At 42.3% G+C, this 22688-nt stretch overlaps 1 long non-coding RNA gene across 1 annotated transcript; it reads right to left on the bottom strand.

Moving 5' to 3' along the window:
- Positions 1 to 2231: 2231 nt before the first annotated feature.
- Positions 2232 to 22664, bottom strand: LOC124850748. The gene is made up of 4 exons (XR_007031576.1): positions 22584 to 22664; positions 21906 to 22095; positions 15015 to 15156; positions 2232 to 3371 (listed from the first exon to the last, which is right to left on the bottom strand). It is a non-coding gene; the product is annotated as an uncharacterized LOC124850748 (long non-coding RNA).
- Between the last annotated feature and the right edge of the window lie 24 nt (positions 22665 to 22688).

Raw genomic sequence — 22688 nt, 5'->3', positions numbered from 1 at the left:
CACTGGCTTATTGTATCTTCACGTAAAAAACAAAGAACAGGAAACGCGAAAGCAAAGCAAAAAAAAAACATGTTTAAAATAGGTATATGTAACCAGAATCTATTTTGGACTTCCAACAGAGATGTATTGTGTGATAAGACGAATCTCAAAACCAGCCCGGAGGGGCGGCTAGCATGTGAACTTTGACCTCGCTGGCTGTAAACCTAGAATAGTAAGGGGCTCCCATAGCCCGGGACTATCATGACCGTATAGTAGCTACTTGTTTTCAGTGGTGAGATAGGTCAGCGGAGAGTCAGAGCTGAAGCTCTCCCACGGCAGATATTTCACGCCTGTCGGTGGATCTCTCTTCATCTCTCTGCCCCCTTCTCTATTAAAAAGACACGCTTTGGCTCATTCCGGAGACGTCTTCTTCACAGCTGCCGCTGTGAGAGGCTTACAGCCGGACTATTTGGTGCAAGCGTACGAAGGCCCGAGTTCACCCCCACTGCAGTGTAGTTTGCATTCAGTGAGAGCTTCTTTTTTTAACCATCCTTAATTCACCGCAAATCCATTCACCCGCGACACGGCCTTCATACGGAGACGTCTCTTTTCTGTTTCCCCCCGCATCAAAGAGGGATGGGTAGGAGGAAATCTAGAGAGCATACGTCGCCCCACCACGGGAACCCTCAGCTAAGCCTCGCCTCAGCAAGGGAGAGCTCCCCAAGAGAGTGAAGCAACTCTGGGCTTTTCATTCTCATGGACATTTCATGGACAGAAATGTGCTCGGTGGCCTTTTCCGCCTGCCCGCCTCCCGACTTCCCCGATGCTTTCACACTTTTGCGAACCCCTCAGCCCGCCATGCAAACCGAAAGGATGAGCTCAAAAACACTCTCTAATCGGCCAAACCTGCTCATTTGGCCCGCGTGGCCTCCCCGCAGAATGTTCCACCGCTGCTCTGCCACAGCAAAGGCTGGGAGGATGCATTGGGCTGTGGGCACAAGGAGGAGGGGTGTGGGTGGCATTGCCAAGAGAGAAAAAAAAAACGGGGGATAAAACACAACGACCATGGCCACAGAAACCAGAGGGTCATACATGGAGCATTCCCAAACGAGCTAAAACAGCAGATAGCCTTGAACAGCTGAGATCATTAAAACTGAGAGCTTCTGTTGGGATATCGAGGAAAACTAAAGGATCAATGACCGATTCTGTGGCTGAAAGAAGCGGAGCATCTATCGTGCCAGAATTTTATTTGCTGGCCTCTTGGCAAGGTTGCAAAGAAACGCAACGTAGCAATCCACCGTACTTGCATCTCTAAACAGAAACAATCCACTCGCAGCTCTGAGACTATACTGTACTCCGGGCTCAGCCAGATCACTGCACTCAGCGTGTGTTGTGCATTTACAGTAGCAACTGAATCCCGGTAAAAGCAGACGTGTGCTCACCTGTGAATAATTCATTTGGATTCGCCCGACTAACAGCTGGGCGAGATTTACTCACGGAAAGTGTTAAGTAGGTCGTCACTTGCCAAAAATGTACAGAAAATCTCAAGTACTTTATCTGTGATCGTGTCAACAGTGTCATCTCCAGCCATCTGTCTCCATATACTATCTGCTATTGACTCATTTCTGGGATAAAAGGTTTCATTGTTCACTCACCAGACCACTGACATACTGAAGAGGAACTTCAGTTCTGTTTTGTTTAATTGTTTGTGTAGATTAGGCACCGTTACTCTGCAGAAAATGGCAGGATTTCAGGTGGACATATTCTTAAAATAGCTACACCAGTGTAGGACATTAATAGGCAGAGGATTTATTGGCTTTATTATCCAACTGTCATGGGGTAATAAAGATCGCAGTTCCCCAAGTTTTTAGATGGGGTGGTAGAGGGCCTCCGAGCAACTGTAGGGTTTTTACAACTTGTTTTTGCTGGAATTATTGAGCAAAGCACCCTTCCTCTGCCCTCGCTGAAATCTTAGCGTTAATAGTGTTGAAATAAGCGTATTTCTCTGAGACAAGCTCATATAACATTTTTTTCCCCCTCCACACAGGAAAATTAGCCCAAATTCGGTCCTGTGCTCAGCAAGCGGAAAGACATTTGGCATTAATGAAGGAGGGAACGCATGAGCTGCTTCAAGAGATGGTTAGGTGAGGTCCTTAGAAAAACAGTTTTTACAGAAGGAAACGTCGTCAAAGGATGAGATCAGTGAAGAAACAGCGAAGCTGAGAAAAAAAGTGTTTCAGGCTGCATGGCATACTGCATGAGTTCTTTTTAATTTTACACCTTTTTCGGGGGGGGAACCACAAAACTCATTAACAAACAACTACCTAAAAAAGCATGTGAGAGAAAAATGCAGCAGCTACCAACTTTCCATTTTCTAGTCTGTTTGACTTAACATTAACTCCACAATATATAGGGACGAAAAAACTTAAAATGTGGCTGATACTGAATGTTGATCAGATACAATGACTGTTAACTTTGGCTACGGGGAATAATGACAGGTATAATTCACTGTCGCTGACATTTTTACAGTCTGTTATTAAAGAGATATGATAATAATTTGGTTGCAGCCTTGCAGTTCTCCAATGATGGGATAATACTACCTTGCCTGAGGTTTTCTGTGTTAATTACTTGACACAGTAGGCGGAAAAAATCTAAGCAATCTGCTAAAATAAAAAAAATATTACAACTGAGCTCTATATGAACTAAAACAGTTTAGTCTTTGAGACATCATATTTTATATTCCACATCACAGGTGTGAATTTCTCACAAATTTGCCATAAATAAATTTATATAGAGATAGTAAACCATGGGCTTTTGGGACCCTGGCCCACTTAGTCCAGTCTATCCTTGTTACTACAGCCATTGGCAGCAATATAAAGACAGAAGGCAGTAACTGCAAAGTGCACGGACTGAAGTCTGCCTTGATTTTTAACTCTGCTTTATAGTTGATAAAAAATGATCATTCTGTTTTCATGGATGTATTACTTTTCTTGGGCAGAATTTCAAATGGCAAAAACGACACCAAAAAGTCAGATTCCGTGTAATACCGTGTTTTGGTGGCAGCAGCATGGAGAGCAGATCAACTCTAGCAAAAGTCAACTCACCCCAAAGGGTTTCTCATGTGCACACACATACTGTACTCTCGAGGGAGGTCTTGGAACAAGATGGATGTAACTTGAAGCTCATGCGCTGGAGTTCCCAAACCCCTGAGGCCAGCTAACCTCTGCTCTGCCGCTCTCCTCTCCGCTCGGCCCTGATGTGTGTTCTTTCACTCTCTTGCGCTCCTCTGATTTCCTGGGCTTATTGAGTCATGATTGCACACCGGCGCCCGGTGACAGAGGATGTCAGTTGGCTGTCAGGTATTCAGCAGGCTCCAGCTGAATCAACAGTCTCTGCACAGAAAATGGCTCGCACGCACGCACACACACACACACACACACACACACACACACACACACACACACACACACACACACACACACACACACACACACACACACACACACACACACACACACACACACACACACACACACACACACTCTCAGCAACTTGTTCTCTTTTACAAAGACATATATGAAACAGGAAAGTCTTAAAAAAAATAATGCCCCAAAAATAGACAAGTACATTTTACTTGCTCTCATTGACGTCATGGAAACAGAACCTCAGGCAAGCTGTGTTGTGAATGACATCAGAATCTGACGAAACATCATGGCTGAGGATACTCCTCTTTCTGGCAGCATTTCTCCTGAGCACATGGGCCCTATACATCTCTGTGATGCACTGCAGGAGTTAAATATATTAGCTCTTTATTCCTGTTCTCTCCCCCCCCCCCCCCCCCCCCCCCCCGCCCCTCCTCATTCCATTCCCTTCCCTTTCACTCCCTCCAGTTCATGACACTGGAAGCAAGCCAAGCAAAATGTTGACCCTGATTCCCTGGCGTCACTCGTGAAGCTGGTTCTGCAGGACCTCAGCTCTGGCCATGAGCAGCGCCCAGCTACAATTAGCTGTCGAGAAGCAAAAGGTATTATCCAGCATACCTCAGTGGATGTTCTGATGCACTAGGAAAGAAGGAATTGACTGAAGTCTGTTTTAGGCTTGAGAACAAGAAAAAAGCTTTTCCAGATTTAACTTTTTTTTTTTTTTTTTTTTTTTTTTTTACTTCAACACTGTGTCCCAGAGTCTCAATGGAGACAGTCCAAATGGATTTATCTTCAAAGAGGCCGGACATGTCTAATGTGCCTGCTGGTCAACATGGGGTCAAGCTATTCTCAGAACCCCCAATGGAAAAAAAACCAATTCAGAAAAAAAAGACACCAAATGAGCACATTCAGTCTCATCCATTCATGAAATTCACATTATAAAAATCACAAGATGTTTCAAAAATAAACAGTCTATTTTGTTTTTACAAGCAGACAAGGGCCCAGAACCTCTGAGTGTGGACTGAAATAATTCATCCGAGCTCTTCTTTTCCCTCCATCAGGTTTAAAATGAGACTAACCCTCAATAGAGTCTTCATTTGTGGGTAACTGGTCACCAGACCTGCACATAGTCTGAAGACTGGCACCTTGACATCACATCCTGTCATTGTGCTGAGTACTGAGAGGGAGCCATTAAAGGTTGAAGGTCATATTCAGGTTCACAAATCACGTTAAGTTTCATCCACAATCTTTTATACAGGAATGAGGAATAAGGTGTATAAGTTAAGTGACCTTAATTGTCTTCTGCTTGGCATTATATGCATAATACAAAAACAAAAGGTCAGGGAAACACTGATAATAATTATTAATTATAACATATTATAGAATAGATTAATAATCACTTTGTTGACAAACTCTTTTGGAAAATATCTCTTAAGCTCTGCTCAGAATCTATATACTGTACATGCAAGTGTGTAAAGGGTCACAAGAATCATGTGCAAACATCTGTTTAGGCAGCAGTCCCTGAACTCTTCATGTCTGTGTTCCGATTCGTCGGGATACAACAAGTTTGTACTGCACGTCAGAGAAATTGCTGACTCAAATTAATTTTAAAAATTGAAGTCCTTGTGCACTTCTGAGTCATCACTTATCCACAGTGTTTGAATAAATGAGGTCTACAGAGATTTTTAATCTATCTTGATATGTGCCTTATCTAAATCTCCCTCAGCTGTATTCTCCAGCCCTCCTACTTAAATATATCTGTATATGCTGAAATGTTGTCCTCTGATATTTGGGATTAATCTAAATAAGCACTGATGAATATACATGAGCTCTCGTAGTGCTTGATAGCTCCACAGAGCAGCTTTTTCTTGAGTATATTAGTTTCCCTCAGCTGGAAGTATAGGTCAGAAGTAAAAAAAATTTAAAATATATATATATTTTATTTGATGTATTCCTCACCTGTACTGCATCCCCTCTACTGTTTATGGGATGATCGTTTCTCAGGCTGCACATCTTTGTTTGAATCTTTATCACTACGTCTCAGCCACACATGTTCTTCTAGACAATTGTCAGCTTCAAGCAAGGTTGTAGTTGATAGTTTTTTGTTGTTGTTTTTTGTTTTTTTACTCAATGTTGTTGGTGTATTTTATCACCCATCAGGCTCTCTTGTCTCCCGGGGGCCGATGTTCTCTACCTCTGAGTCTCACTTCATGGTGCCCTAAAGCGGTGATTCCCAATCAGAGGTACATGTACTGAAGAGGATACTTCTACAGTTGACAGGTGGTATAAACGGTGGAGAACATTGACTTATTTGAAAAAAATACATATGTGGAAATTAAGATTTGATTTAAAAAACAAAACAAGCCAGCTATATCACCTGGACACTAGGTCTGCGTGTGGCCTTTGAGATTGCATAAATATATAAGTAAGCTAACAGAGAAGTCTAGACACTTTGCTCCAGTGAATAAATGGCTATAAAAAGATGGCTAAACACAAATAAACTGCATAATAAGCAATAATGAAGTTCCTATCGAATACATATTTTAAAGGTTATTTGAATTGAACCGAATTGGATTGAATAAAAGGTTAGATAAAAGTGATAAAAAAATGCTTAAATGTCTGAAACATCCAGATTTGCAATTTGTGAGTATTAATGCAAATTTGACCAAAAGATGGTTACAGTTCAAGTGAATGAAAACAAATAGTTTATCAATTTTTATATAATGAATTGTGTTAAATAACATCCAATTTAAATGCAAATCAAATCATGTGTGTTGTTGATAAAGTGTAAAGAGGCAAAAAGGTAATGGACCTTTTAGGTAAAGGTAAAGGTAATTGCCTAAAACCAAGAATCATAACGTTTTGCCCAGACATCAGGACAATCAGATTTTAATTTAATGAAATGGACAGTGTAAGCCTAATTTCTGAAGTTCTGTTAGATAAGAAATTACAAAGATCATTTTTAAGATAATCTTGATACTAGTTTGGAACACATGCTCCTGAAAGGCCTCGAGACAGACCTCAAGCGTATCTTGTTTTTTTGTAGTCGTCGGAGATAGCAGCCATGCATGCCCCTCGTCGTTTGACTTGCCTCGGCCCAGAGTGGCAGATAAGAGCTCACGAAATAACAAGGAGCAAACCGCCCAGGGATAAGACGACCCTGAGGAGTGAGGCCCTCAACTTCAGTGACAAGTTAATCTACAGTCGGCCACTCTTCAGATGGACTTATTCCTTTTGAGTGTGTGTGGTGCTGGGTGTGTGTTTGGGGTCTTTGACAGTAAAATCACAGCTCTCTCAACACCTTTCCATCCCAACTTATAAACACTGACCCAGGTTTTACTGTCCCCAGAAACCTGCATTCCTGTCTGTAGACAGTCAGGTGAAATCACCTGAGAAGGAATATCAAAGGACACGTATTGATCAATGATTTCATGTTATATAAAGAGCACCAGGGGAGGCATCTGTCCTCTCTGAATATGTTGCTGTTGATGTTTACATACCAGACAACCGACATCCACCGAGTCCGATCCACCTCGTCCTCTGCCTGCAGCAATATGATTAATGTCATATATTACAAACATGTGCCTGTGTGTATTTACTGTAACTGTGCATGATGCACAACTTCTCCTCTTGTGTGTCTATTCAAGTGTCAAGTCGTAAATGTACATCTGTGGATCTGCCCACCTGTGTTTGTGTGTGTGTGTGTGTGTGTGTGTGTGTGTGTGTGCGCGTCCGTGCGTGCGTGCGTGGCAGTGTCTATGTTTATATATACTTGCTCTTAATTAGAGGAAGCAGCGAGCATTGCGGTTCTGGAGGGGATTTTATGGCTGTGTAAACATCATACATCATGATTCAGCTAGAAGTGGCGAGCGCGGCGCGGCGGCTGCCAAATCTCACTTAGATCGCTGTCTAGATGGCACCAGTCGAGGGTGACACAGCCAACGAGGAAGCAATGACTGATTTGTTTCCGCGGGTCAGAGCACACGAGAGGGTGGATCAGATTCACACCTAAAAAACTTGTCTATAGGTATTGCATATCTAGTGTCGCACATGCTGAAAATAAATTCAAAAGATTCAGATCTATTTTGTTTTTGTTTAAATTGCCTGTTTCTCTTAAATCAACAGCAGAGAAATAGTGTCAGTTAACTGCCAATTCAATCACATCTCAAATAACTGTCACTTCACTTGCATCAAGGAAATAACAAGTGAAACTCTGATCAATGCAATTATGACACCTAGTTTTAATTGCTGCAAGCAAACCATCATCACGGTTTCCTTTTTTTAAATCTCTACTGAAGAGGATGAATACATCAGAAGTGGTTTCTCCATCAGCATTCAATCTTTTCACTATCTGCCACTGGTGCGGACATGAAAGCTTGGGCTCAGTGTTTGTTGGATGAACAGTGTTTTCTTCCTTTCTTATGTAGTCTAACACATTCACTGCGAAAATTGCTTTTTTTTCCCCACCTGTGTGGAAAATAAATAAATAGTAAAGTTCCTATTTGTTGCCACCAATTCTATGATTTTAAATAATTTCACTGCAAGTGGACGGATATTCAACCCACTGGCGGATGTAGCACTGCAGCAACACATGATGGATGTGTTGTGATTTATCAAGCGGTGCTGTGCATTTGTTCTTTACATGCTCCTTTTCACTTGGTCATAGGAAGTGACATTTGTGACAAGGTGCAGGTTTGCAGTGGGAATGGCTCTGTTGTATCAGACAAAAGATCATTTGCTTTTTCATTTGCTGAACAGGTGAAGACTGGTATTTTTTTTGGCTTTTGTTTGCTACAACCCAAGAAAAATTACTCTTGGAAATATGTAAGGGAGAGCAAGCAGCTGCCACAGAAGACCAATCGCAGTTCCTACGGTATTGACACAGCCCACGTTGCCCACGATGCATCATTAAATTCGTGTGTTGTAGCTCCAGTGGGGGCCGTTCATGTGCGTCTCTGACTTTTCTCATGCGATCCCACACCACTCTGATCAGCGTGATCTAAGAGTCCTCTCTGACATGTCTGACACCCGTTTTCTGAAGGAGCATTGAAATGTAAAATTAAAATGCTGCGATGATTATTAAAATCTGAATATCAAATAAGATTAAAGCTTAACCCCCGCCGCCAAAAGAAATATTATTTGCTGCTGTATTCACCAAACTTTTTTTGATTGATTGAAAAGACATATTAGTTGGTTGTTAGAAAATGTATCAATAACAATTTGGATGATCAATCAAATGTTTTCCAGCAATTACCAAAGACAAATGTCAGTCACTGGTTCAAGCGTCTTAAATGTGAGGATTTTCAGCTATTGTTTGCCGAAATCGTAAATTTCATGTTTGAGTTTTACAAGTTTAGTAATGTATTAATGATTATCGTAGCAGAAAAAGGCTTATGACAAAAGTTAGATTGCATTTTCTATGGTATGAATATAATTTCAGGATTAATGCCTCTCATGTTTCATTCATGTCTTTTAAATATTGAATTATTATATCTAAATATGAATTATACTATATAATATCCAAACTGTAGGATGATATTGTAAGAAGACTGCTGATGTTTTTCATGTTTTAACCAGTTAATATTATTTCATAATCAAACAAGAGTGAAACTTGCTTGTCAGCATGTCAGAGTGATTACGACATGTCAGACATGTTACTCTGTTGTATTGTGCTGCAGTGCAGACACAATTAAAGCTCTCCTACCCCACAATTAGAAAAAACTTGCCTCCAATGGCAAGCCTTTAAATCTTCTAAAAAGAAAGGAAGTCAAAGCCGTTCTCCACAACCAGCCGTGCTTGCGACAGGCAGTAGTTTAATATCCGACACTATTTTGGCAGGTTGCGCCCCGGGAATGGCCACCTGAGGTTTTTCCAGAGTGGATAGGCCTCATCAGTAACAAAGAAGCGTGGCCAGGGTCCTCAGTGGTCAGCTTCTGGTAATGACAGGTGCCTTTATCGATACACTTACAATGTATTGATTTTGACACACCAATTATTAAAACTGCCACTTACAGGAGAAAGATGGACCAGCACCCCTCAGCTGAGAATGAACGCCCGAAGGTCGTGTTCAGTCACTGGGCCCTGGTCACCCTCAAGTAGTGCTGGGAGCTGTAGTCTTCTAGACCCAGTTTCCATAGAGCCCAGAGAAATTAACAGAGCTGTGTGTGCTTTCAGCCTTTCTGGGACATTCACTGCAGGTACAAGGACACAAGCGAGATTTGCCAGGAGGAGGTGGTTAGGCTGAAGGTGGTCGTACAAAGTCCTGTATGTATTGGCAACAAAAACACACCAACCATAGAAACCAACCAACTCATTAGTTCTATCTATGCAAATACGATCACATACGAATGTAAATTCCTCGTGCTGACTGACTTGTATGATGCTGTTTCAGCTGACGAATGTACAGTCAAACACTTCCTCAAATGCAGTGACTGGTTCAGCTGATGAAGCTTTTTAAATATTATATCACAAAATAGAACAAGGCCCTTGACTGGATGTGTAGGATCTTGTAACACAACAAGCTGAAAGGTTGACGCTTCAATCAGTAGCACTCTATTGTGAATTAAAGCCACAGCTCATAAATGTCTTCAAAGTATCTGAACATTAACTCTATAGTAAGCACAGTTCCAACCCACCAACAGCTATTTGCAACAAGTGAAACATATCAAATGTGAATAAAAGTGCAACTCATACAAATCTAAAACAGAACATGAATTTTCTTTTTTTTAGGGGTGAAAGGAACAGCCCAGTTTGCCTTGGCTGACAGTAAAATATTTGGTGGTACTAAATAAAACAGACATTGGGAAACTGCTGGAATGAAAATTTCATGATTGGGTGATCGCATTTGTTTACAGCTGTAACATAATCCATGCATTCATCCCTAACAGCATCTCTGGACCGTGTCTCTGATCTCTTAATATGGTAATGATTTCTTGCACCGATCACACCTCTTAAAATTCTCAGACTGAATCCCAGATGACAGCTGGTGTTTTTGCTCTAAACGGTTCCTCCTCAGCACTAGAACTTGACTAGTCATTTGGCATTTAAAGTACTTGTTAAGGTTATGTCAGGTAAACGTATTGAAGGCTGTGACGGCTTTCATTGGGCTGCCTCTTAAGAAACAGTTTCAGTAGTTCCTCAGCATATAATACGTCTCTTTTTGTTTCCCTCATCTCGTCTCATAAGTTGTACAAAGAAGGATAATATCTCTTCTTTAGGAATTCAACATTGGGACTAACCTGATTTAATGAAATAAAAAAAAGATCCTGTTTCTAATCTCAAGAGTCGTCTCTTTCATTTGCTTGAACTCATGCCGTCTCTGTCCAAATATAAACTGACTGCAAAAGGACTTAAACTAGTGTTCGACTGATATATCGGCCGATGTTTGCGTTTTTTACGTCTATCGGCATCGGCCAATGCGCAGCTGCTACGTTCGCCGATAGTTTTTTTTGGGAGGGCAGATCCGGTCGCCTATCGGGCCCCGCTCTCTCCCAAGAAGTCCAGGACACGTTCAGTATCGGCTCTTCAGTTCGTTCCAAGTCATGAGGGCAATTTCGAGGTGGTTTGAAAGATGGAGGAAGCCAAGGTCATCCACCGGAACCATTTACCCAGTGTCGTCGCGCAGATCAGACGAGATAACCCGCTGAATTTAATTCTATTTAACTATTAAATTGAGGGAGCAAAAGTAGTATCGGCTCAAGAAAATCGGCAGTCCGTATCGGTCATCGGCTAAGGCTGATGAAAGAAAAATCTGTATCGGCATCGGCCCTAAGAAATCTGTATCGGTCGATCCCTAATTTAAACCCCTCGCAAATGTCACTGAAAAGCCAAATATTACCATTTGCGGCTGCATTACACGAGCGCCCTGATTATGGTCCGAACAATTATCCCAGACCTCGGTGGAGCATTAACATTTGATTGCAGCACCCTGTTAATGAGCACAGAGGTCACGTGGAGTCCAGAGTGAAAAAGGGCGCTGTCGCTAAACAAAAACTGAAAACTGCTAATTGACACGTCTCTGCAACACAAGTCGCAAACCGCACAACCTCCTTGTCTGAGCGAATGGGCGGTGAATCAGTCTCAGCCACAGATGTGTTATTTCTGAAAACTGCGGGAATTAAACTTAATAATTTAACCCAGGCCTCGAGGCCGTCCCTTCGCCAGGGGGCCCCTGCCCGCTGGCACCCCACTCACTCGTCCTCTTTCCTCTCTCTCCCAGCAGCGAGCAGTGTGCAGCTACCAACTCCAATCCCACACCGCCGCTGTCACTTCTGCTTAGCCACTGCTTCTGATTACTCTACGGGGTCTGCCATAAAAACCCACTTTCTCCATTTTCTAAACACATGGAACAGACTGTCAATGAAATGTGAGATGAGAGAACACAGGGGTTGTTGTTTTTTTCCTCCTTTCACTGCCGCTGCTGCCGCTCTTTCCCATTGCCCCCCCCGTGTGCTGAGTTTGACGGCTATTTCAACAGCATCTGTGTGTGAAGCAACACAGGTTCCACAGGTGTGGAATCGATTTCTGTGTGTCAGTGTGTGTTTTTTTGAGTTATTCTGACATTTCACACTTTTCTTTGTCACATGGAAGAAGCAATGGCCTGTGTAAAGGTTTTATATAGGCTCAGAAATGGTTCATACTGCTCAGTAAACAAAAATATTTGTTTATAGATTAAGAAAAAATCACCTCGTTTAAAATGTTTATCTTCATCTGCACCCCCGTAACACTATGACAGTTTCTATTTGTGCAGGAAAACCTTTAATGCAAAAGACGAAATCAAAGCAGGAGAAATGCAAACTTTGACAAGGTATTCAACTTCCCTGGCTTATAAATAAGAAACCCAAAAATAGGACGATCAAAAACCGATCAATCATTGAGAGCATCTTTCGAGTTGTGTGCTGTCCTCCTCTAGTCTTTAAAATGATCTGCTCTGTTATAAATGATCAAACTATGAGAGTTTGATGATGCTGAGGGATCAAACAAATGACAATTAGTTTGGTAAACCCTTGAGGAAGTTACCACAGAGCTCCTGTTTTAATCCCTCAGTTTGAGATTCACGAGAAACAGCTTACAGGCAGAAAGTAGAAGTCTATGACTGCATGATGATGAATGGCACTGCTCTACGGAATTGAGGTAGTTTGGGCCTTTTATCAAAATGCCTTCTCTGGAGATTATTCCAGGATTGTCCAACTGGGAGAAGAACCTGGGGGAGAGCTGAAACATACTTTACGATACATACATAAATGTATATACATATGTATGTATGTATGTATCCCATCTGCCCTTGGAATGCCTAGAGATTTCCCAGGAGGAGCTGAACGATGCTGCTAGGATGTAAGGGCGCACCCTGATGAAGGGCAGGATATTTACAAATTAATGGAAAAACGCTTCAGTGAATTAGTTTAAGGTTATCTAATTATTACAAATTTGTAAGGTAACCTGCGCTGAGTGTATTTCGTCACACTGTTGAATGTAAATCCGTCATACGCTGACATGCCAGTACTCCGTGCAGGGCAGTGTTTTGGATGAAGTATGAATGCAGTGCTCTTGCACGCTTCGGTGGGCTTTCACTTTCCATTTAGTCATGCTGAGTTTCCACATGCAAACAGCTTGTTGAACCTCCAGCACATTTTTATCATTTTTTCACAGGGCACACACTTTGCATCTCCATTGTTGACTATATTAAAGTAGTAGTTATTTTGTAGGCTAGCTAAGTTGGACAACGTCCATCAGAAGGTTTATCATGGCGTGTCTGGATGGTTGAGTGTACCAAAAATTGGGCTTTGTGGAACACAATAAGAATGCATGGCAGAAGCTTGCACCAAGACTCACAGGTTCTTAGTTGTTACATTCCTGCATCAAATTTTTCTGGGATTGTCTTAATCGCCTACAAACAAAAACAAAAGAATAATTTGACTCAAGACTAGGACAGTATATTTCTGGTCCATGTTTTGTCATTATGTGAATTTGAGGACACAGTTGAAAATTGTGGTGGAACCCCTTTCAAAGGTAAATAGCCAAGGCCTGCATGAAAAGTCAAAGTAAGGTGAGCATATTCTTGAGGTCAGCGCCTCATATTTGCATTGCGCCTTGAGTCAGATGGTTTCAGCTCTTTCTCTGTTTGCTTCTCTCTTACTCTGTATATGATTTAAGCCCGATTAAATTTACCCGTCCTGGTAGTACTTTGTGTCCAGTGTGTCCACACTTACATCCAATTCAGGTGAGGAAAGCTATGTTATTGTGTTAGCTTACTTTCCTATTGGTCTTAAATCCATCCACAGGTGTTTGGAAGAACGTCCATAGTTGGAGATGATTGCTAAATCTATTTACTGGCTAATGGCTACTAGCTGCTACCTCACTGCTTTGGAACAGTAGCCTACTGCATAATTACACATCTCTGCCCATGTTGTTGTTGTATGTTTGCACTTGTGTTCAATCTGGTGACAATGCCTCCCAGTAATGTAGTTTCATGAGGTCAAGACAAAGGAACAAGTACTGTAGGAAAACGTGACTAAAAAGTGACCCATCAAGACTACATGTTAACCAGAAGTCACTTTTTTTGTTTCCAAGCTGCTGCTCTGCGCTGCTAAAATCCTGATTTGATGACCACACTGTCATCTGACATTCATTAACTAGGACCTGATGTTACAATCCCTGAAGTCAGCACTTTAATTACCAGAGTGTAGTTATTCTTGGCAATAACCAAGAACATCTGATTGGTGTTAGCATCCCTAAGGATTCAGCACTTTACTTACCAGAGTGTAGTTGTTTTTTCGGTGACCACCAGATGACGCTACCATTACGATGCATCATACATGAAGACACAATCCTGGTTTGGGCTATGGTGAGGTGAGTGGGGGAAATGAAACCTGGTTTTATTTAGTGTAAATGGTGCATTACATTTAAATGACTGTTAGTGGCATCATATCCCTACAGAATAATCTATCAACGTTTTGTACAAGATAAGCTACAGTCCACAGAAGAAAATCTGCCTCATTGGGCAAGGTCAGACTTTTCTCCTGTAATCACACACCTATGACCATATGACTGGACAGACATAGACGTGAATGATCTTCTAACTTTCTGCGTGAGGACTGATATTAGAACAAAATTTTGCAAAAACCATAGCGCAGCCGTTGGCTTTAACTTATGTGTGTGGTGATTGAACAATCAAACCAGGTTTAATGTTCCCCACACCCAAACCAGGGTGAACCCTCACCCTAAGCCTTATTATGGAATTCTCTTGGTTTGACCATTGCTGAAAAATGTAAATAAGTCAGCAAAATAGATTGCATTTGACTTGGTGTGTCTAGAGAATTTGAATGCAGAATCTGTACATATAATATTATAAATTTAAGACACTTTAAGCATATGCTCACTGGAGTAAAATTACAGTGAGGCAATATGACTTCGCATATGAGTCCATAGGTAGATTTTCCGGGTCCTGCATGTCCACAACATACACCTGATTTGTTTTTAAAGGCGTCTGGGAGTAGAATACCAGAAATTATCATGGACTGTATTGTGTTGCTGCAGGACATAACCATGACTCATCTCTTTACTTTCGATCTCTGGGGGCCAAAAAAAAGCATTCAAACTCCCGATAAAGCTCACCTGAGTAAATTGGAGACAGTTGTCTTCTGTGCTGCCCTTTATTCACTTCTGATGCATGGTACCATGAAGCTCGACCTCAAGTCATTGATCAGGGGACGTGTGGAAACTTAGGATGAAAATAGAGCCTCGCCGACGCATGGCTCTATTTTGTGAGTGAGAGTTAGGGAGAAAAAAAAGAGAGGGGTTTTAAGATGGGGTTTGCTGAAGGAAGTAGCAGAAATATACATCACAGGATGCTCTGTTCTCTTGAGAATCTCAGTCTCAGGAGGTGCAGGGGTGGGAGAATGGAAAACACGGTCTTTAGTCACGGAGAGATGAAACTCAAATACTGCACGGCGAGAGATGGCGGGGATACAACAGAGGAAAGTGTCTTAACACAGCAGCGTGTGAGGCAGTAGCATGAATTTCAATCACAGGACCGAGTGAAATTAATCAGGGACGTGGAGGGCTCTCAACGATTCCAGCCAAAGTGAATAAGATCACAGGAACGTTACAGTGCTGCGTATTGCAGGATCAGGATTAGACAATAAGATAATCTTCTGCAGGGAACGGAGCATTATGAATGACAATGTCCGTGTGTGGATGTGTGTGAGTGTGCGCTTATCCCATGAATACTCTTTTTTAGTAATGGGAAGGTATGGCTCATGAGTTTACACCTCGTAAAATGCGTTCACCTTTGAAAATACTCCTTCCACTCCAGTGTCTCGACCTTACACACACACACAGAGAAAGAGAGAGAGAGGGAGGGAGAGAGAGAGAGATTTGCAAATGAATGCATTGACATGGACAGACCAGGGAACAGAGATGCAAATAACATATAATATGACCTTGCATATCTGCTCCAAATGCATAGAACATTGTGTGTGTGTGTGTGTGTGTGTGTGTGTGTGTGTGTGTGTGTGTGTGTGTAAAAAGCTGGAGCTGCTCTGTATTCCCAACTCCCCACTGTGATGCAGAGGCTCCAGACTGAGCTATGACTCATCATGGTCTCTCAGCGAGATCTCTGAGGTCAGACACAAAAGCATACAGGCAGACAGAGCAGCAGAGAGACATACCGTGAGGAACGGTACGCTTAACAAGCTTTACAAAGGCTTGAAATCCACCACCAGGTTGTGGCCATTCCAAGAAAAAATAACCACTGACAAAATGCCCTGCTAAATGGGAAATATGGGGCGCAGAACACGTTGCAGAGGAGGACAAAGAGCCGCTGAGAGAAATACATTTAATGAGGATGCGAAAAGCTTGAAATCCACCAGATGCAGAATCAAGGGTCACGGCGACCAGACCAGACCCGCTTCTTCTCTACTGCTTTTAATTTGTGCTGTCAGTTGGTACACTTCGCACCTCAAACAGTTTATGTGGCCACCATCAAAACTGTGGCCGCACTGCTGCCTCACTGCCTGACGGGGGCTTTGGATGGAAGTCAACGGAGAAAAGAGACAGACAGAGACTCCGAGCGACAGACAGCCCTGTGGCGTTATAACACAAAATGCTTGTTACATAAACAGGCTCAGATGCTGCTTCCAATTTGAGCCCAATCACATGGCGCTCACAGGCCATAGGGAGGAACACAGATCTCGAGGCAGATTAGGGATCGCTGCACCACAGGGGCCACTCGATAGAGGCTAAATGCTACCATTCTGCTCATAGATGGCAAGGTGAGAGGCAAACAGAGGTGGTTTGTGTGTGTGTGTGTGTGTGTATGTGTTTGTGTGTGCGCGTGTGTGTGTGTGTGTGTGTGTGTGTGTGTGTGTGTGTGTGTGTGTGTGTGTGTGTGTGTAATTCAAAGTTTCCGTTTAAGAGCCGCATCTGATAAGACTGTTGTGGTTGATTGTGTAGAACTGAATAACTGAAGGCGGCGTGATAGCCTCAGCAGTGACTGTGAAACCGCTTCCTCAGTTTGCAGTTACCTGCTTACCAGCCAAATTATTACTCACCGATTCGTCACGGACCTGGGTAAGTTACAATGTAATTTCCCCACCTTACTTCAATTTATGCAGAGGTAGGGCTGGGCGATAAAACGATAACGCTAATTATCGCAAAATAACTTTTCATCGATAGAAATATAAGACGCGGTCGATAGAACTTCGATAGAGCTAATTCCATCCATGTTTTGACAGACAACACTTACAGCCAATAATAATGAGAATAGCATCTCAGTGCTATAGTGGATATGATAAGATCAAATCAAGATACAACACAAACATGGTTTTGTATTATTTACAGGTCAATACAGGGAAAAAAAGTACATGTAATTAGATATTTTTTTTAGCATGTTAGTTCATTGGCTTGGACGACCTTTATACATCCTTGTAGGTAAAGCACAGGTGTAAGTAATGTTCCTCACAACTCCATCTGTTAAGCTGAATAAGTTGTGCATGGCGGCTTTAGAAGCTGTTTTCCCTATTCAAGGCTTTACACGTAAGCATCGGCAGAAAATAAGCGGAATATTCTATCTCTCGTGTGTATGTGTGTGTGTGTGTTGCATGGTAAAATGTGTTGCTGGAAACAGCTACTATAGCTGAAGCTACCACGGAGGCAGTTTTCAGTGTTGTTCTGTCTGTCTGTAGGTAAAAGGGTAAACTGCAGACCATCTCTCAATAATGTAGTACTGTCTACTGAGTACTGGGTTTCAACATCAACGTTTTGAAAGGTGTCGCAGCTGGAGTGAGCCCATTACAACATGGTCTCTAGTTCGCTAAATTGCCTACATACTGTACAACCTGGTTGGCGTTACATGAAGTGAAGGCGTTGTCAGGTAGCCGGAGAGAAGAGTGACGATCTGCAGTAAAAGTTAAAACCTCAAACCTTTCAGTGACAGCGTTTGATGTTGAATTCTGTGTGGGTTGTACACAAGTATGAAATAAATAACACAATAACACATTTTCCAATATTTCTTCACTCCTTCCCACGCCGCTGTAGCAGTAGTGTCACTTCACAGACAAACACAAGATCGGCCAAGACCTACATTACAAACTTTTCTTTTAAAGCCCATTAGCTGACCAATGTCTAATACTAGCATCAGGTTGGATGCTCCTCAGTTATTAACAAAAGACTGAAGATTAACTTTTATTTGTCCAGTAAAACATGAACATCTCACTGTTTGTGTGGCCGTCTTGGATGTTTTTGTTGTGTTTTTGTTTTTGTTGCAGTAAGTTATAGTCTTGTAACCCTCTCATTCTGACCAAAAAGATTAGCTTTTGGTAGCAGAACTGTAGCAGAACTGTAGCAGAACAACAGACATGAGTTCATACACTCTCATTCATACACTCTGACAGAACGGTTTGGCCCCTCCCCTTCCATTAAAACCAATTTCTGATTTGTCCTGAAACTGGCAATCACAACCATGTAATTTAAAAGGGGTGGAGTTTGATAGGATGACTGACAGTGGAGCGCCCAGTGGGAGTGCCACTGAAGCATTTTCATGATGGCTGCTGCTAAGGAAGAGGGATCAATGATGCCGCAATTGCAAACTTTGTACTAGGAAAGCCCTGAAAGCCCTTCACATCACCTATGGAGGGGCTCAGAGAAGAAGTTCGGAGAACACTGCCATAGATATAGTTGGGTACTGTGTTAAACATAGTGGGTTGAAGGGGCTAGTGCTTAAAAGGTTTGATTGAAACTCACTTTGCAGGGTAATGGTCCCCGTGGTCCAAATTTGCAAATTACAAGGAAATCTGATTAACTCGGAGAGAGGGCCACGAGAAGTGGTTGATGTTATTTTTAGCTGGAGTGCAGTAGCTGAGAGCAGTTTGCAGGTACCTGGACTGAACAAGTCTTCTCTTTAATTCTTTGCAGGTTTTCTCTCCTGATTTTAATATATGCGTGAATAATTTCACTTGCTGTTATTTAAATCTGTAACACATAACATCTCTCTGATGGCGCTCCCTCCCTGTCATTCTTATTAAATGAATAACTGTCACTTAATATTTGAACCACAATTTCAAATTATATTATCAAAGACCGTATATCTTAAATAATGTAAGATAAAATTTTGCAGAGGCATTAAATTAACACTGATTCTATCCTTTACACTATTTTGGAAACTAGACGTTGACAAAAAGTTTAAGACATGAACTCCAGAAAACGTGCTCAATTGCGTCAGCACATTTTCCGGAGCTCCTCCCTTTGCTCTCAAAGCTGCCTCAGTTTTTTTTGCTGCATACTTTTCCTTTGAGATTGTTGACATGACAGCATCACATCATTTCTGCAGAACTGTCAGCTGCACATTCATGCTGCCAACCTTCTGTTCTTCCACATCCCACAGGTGAGCCACTGGATTCACATCCAGTGATCTGAGTGAGGAGCCCCCTGTAGTTCACTCAACTCATTGTCATGTTCATGAAACTAGTTTGATATAACATTTGCTTTGCGAAGCTTCGTCATGCTGGAAGTAGCCATGAGATGATGGTAAATTGTGGCAGTAAAGGGATTACCATCGTCAGCAGCAAGACTGTGGCATTCAACCCATGACTGATTGGTATTAAGGGGCCCTAACATGTGTTAAGAGAGCATTCCTCACACCATTACACCACCACCAGCCTGGGCAGTTGACACAGGACAGGTTGGGTCTATGGATCCATGCTGTTGACACTCGAATTGGTCTGAAATAATGTGATGCTTGCGGAAACTGAGATTCTTCAGCCCATATTACGTTTTTTTCTGTCCAGTTTTTGGTGAGTCTGAGCCCACTGCAGCCTCAGATTATTGTTCTTGGCCGAAAGGAGTAAAAACCTGACGTGGGCTTCAGATTTTGCGGCCCATCATCCACCTCAAGGTTGGACATGGGGTGCATTCTGAGATCTTTTTTTCTGCTCACCACAGTTGTAACAACTGGCTACTCTCCTCCGGCCTCTCTCATCAACAAGGCGTTTCCATCTCCAGAACAGCCACGCAGTGTTTTTGCTTTCGGCTCCAGTCACCAGAGTTTTTACTCTGGTGACTGTCGTGAGTGGAAATTCTCAGGAGACCAAACCCGCCTGTCTAACGGTCACAGTCACAGAGATCATATTATTTTTTCTTCATTCCGATGATTGATATGAACATTAACTGAATCTTCTGATCTGTAACTGCAGGATTGTTTGCATTACACTGCCGCTACATCATCGACTGATTGGATAACTCCAGGAATAAGCAGGTGTTAAGTGCTTCAAGTACAACACATGGCACACGAAGATTTCTTAATCAACTCAACAACTCAACCCTTTTCTGCATTAAGCAGTAATATATCAGAGCAAAATCGATCAGCGAACCATATTATTCAATAAAATAGTCGAATCAATTCATGACTTTTCTTATAACAGCTTACGTAACCTGTTCAGCTTCATGATTTACTTCTCCCTCACTCGAGCTGACCTCATTTTGTGATGAGCATCATCGACATGTATCTTCCCGATACTGTAACCTGAGAGTGAAATTAACCAGCAAGCTGAACAAGAAAAGACACAAAGACGCTTGAAAACATTAAAGGAGGGTTGTCAATAAATCCTGATCACACCTTATACTTCCCCAGAGCATCCAACATGTGAGTGAGTCTCCTCATGCTTCGTTCCACAGTGCAGCTTCCTTTGCACTGCAGAGGATTTGAGGGGTGAATCGTGATTCTACGCTGCCATCATGTGGCGACGCAGTGCACAGCACGTGTTGCTGCAGGGCCGGTTCCGTGTCAGGAGGAACATGCCACGGTATCACAAGGTTAAATGGTTTACTGATTTAAATTTGCAAGTGTGACTGTTTACAGAATTAGCCGGATATGGACATGTCACAGCGTTTAGTGTGTAACACAAAAACGCAGCCGCGTGGAGCTTTCAAATGTTTGATGTGCATGGACAGAAATGAAAAGAGTGGGCAGCAGAACGGCCTCAGGACAAAACACACAGGTATGATTATGGATATCCATACAGAACTATTTCCAGAATTCATTACACACACAAACACACACCACAATCAATTCTTTGCGGGCTTTGGAAAGGTCTCATCAATTCTGCGACAATAATCTCAATGCCTACAGACATTTATCTGCTGGACTTGATAGTAATTACTCGTGGCCTCTACCTCGTGCCACTGTCCATTTCATTAGACCACTGTCGATATTCCACGGACTGTGAGGAAAAAATGATTGCACACATTACTCCACATTCCAGTGTGGAGAAAAAAAAGCGCTCTCGCGCTGACACACAGTGCTCTTGAAGCTGACACCCTGAAATCTGTTTTGATGCTGTGATGACTTTCTCCTCCCTGCCTCCTTGTGAACCAGATTCAGACTATGCGCCCTGCGGGGAGAGTAACAGGCTCCGCAATGTGACTCATCTTATCATGTTACTGATATTTTTTTCAGCCATGATGTGCGCACACTGTGGCTGGGAGAGAAGACGTGATCTTCGCCGCCACGGTCTTCAGACTCTGAAGACAACTCGTCATTAGACTGGGATTTTTGTAGAGTCTGGTGCGCAAAAGACTATGTGCTGTAAAGATATTGATCCAACACATTTGACAATGGTTTGGCACTGAAGTCGAGAAAATTGCCACCCTGAATTCTGCACAGCAGCCGAGTCATAAGCTTAACAAGTCCAACCAACCACAGAATTTTAGGATTTCTTTGCTCAGAAACATCTCACTGTCCAAAACTCTTGTTAGATTCTTCATTTAAGCACAAAATCAGATCCTCACATTGAAGTGCAACACTAATACTATATGCGCACAATGCTCATCATTTAGCACACAGGTCACTTGTGCGAAACGTGCTGACATGTCTTATTCTTTCCAGCATTGCACAGTGATATTGTGTGTTCGTGCAGGGATGGAGAAGCTTTCTCCTAACAAGGGCCATTTCATTTTCATAGCATCCTTCAACGGACATACTAAATTATTGAACACATGTATCACACTGACCTCGCTGATGAGATGGCTGGAACTGCTTCTCTTTGGCGAGTCTTGTGTCGAGATGATGATGATGATGATGGTGATGATATCAGATGGTTTTAGACCAATCAGCTTGGTCAAACAAATCCCCGCCCTCGGTAGTTCCGTGCAGGGTTTGTCGAGACAGTAAAAAAATCCTCCCTTGAATCCAACTCGGCCACTGACAAAACAAACGGTGAGTTGGTCAGTATCTATGTCTGTTGTTTCACAGGCCAGAGGGAAATTGGACGTGTCCTCCTCTGTTTTTGTTCGTGTTCTTCACAACTCTGAATAAGGTTTCAGCTTCTTGCTCACTCCTTAGCTATTAGCTCACAACTTAGCTTTTTGCCCGCTTCTTAGATATGGTCTCACTTCTTTGCTATTAGTTAGCTTCTCAGCAGTTAGCTCACTTATTCAATATCAGCGCGCTTTTTAGCATTTAGCTTACTTCTTATACATTAGCTCGCTTCTCAGCTGTTAGCTTCTCAGCTGTTAGCTCGCTTCTCAGCTGTTAGCTCGCTTCGCAGCTGTTAGCTCGCTTTCACACCTGTTAGCTCGCTTCTCACCTGTTAGCTCACGTATTCTCTATCAGCGCGCTTTTTAGCAGTTAGCTTACTTCTTATACATTAGCTCGCTTCTCAGCTGTTAGCATTTGTCCTCACAACTCACCTCAGTTTAGCTGCATGTTTCCAGCTGTGATGACACCATTTTGATCAGAGACACTTCGTCCCCACAAACTACATACACTTGTCTTTTGTTTACTTAAACAGTAAA

Source organism: Scophthalmus maximus, chromosome 10 (genome assembly GCF_022379125.1).
Source record: "Scophthalmus maximus strain ysfricsl-2021 chromosome 10, ASM2237912v1, whole genome shotgun sequence".
NCBI lineage: Eukaryota > Metazoa > Chordata > Actinopteri > Pleuronectiformes > Scophthalmidae > Scophthalmus > Scophthalmus maximus.
This window is presented reverse-complemented; position numbering and strand designations above follow the sequence as displayed.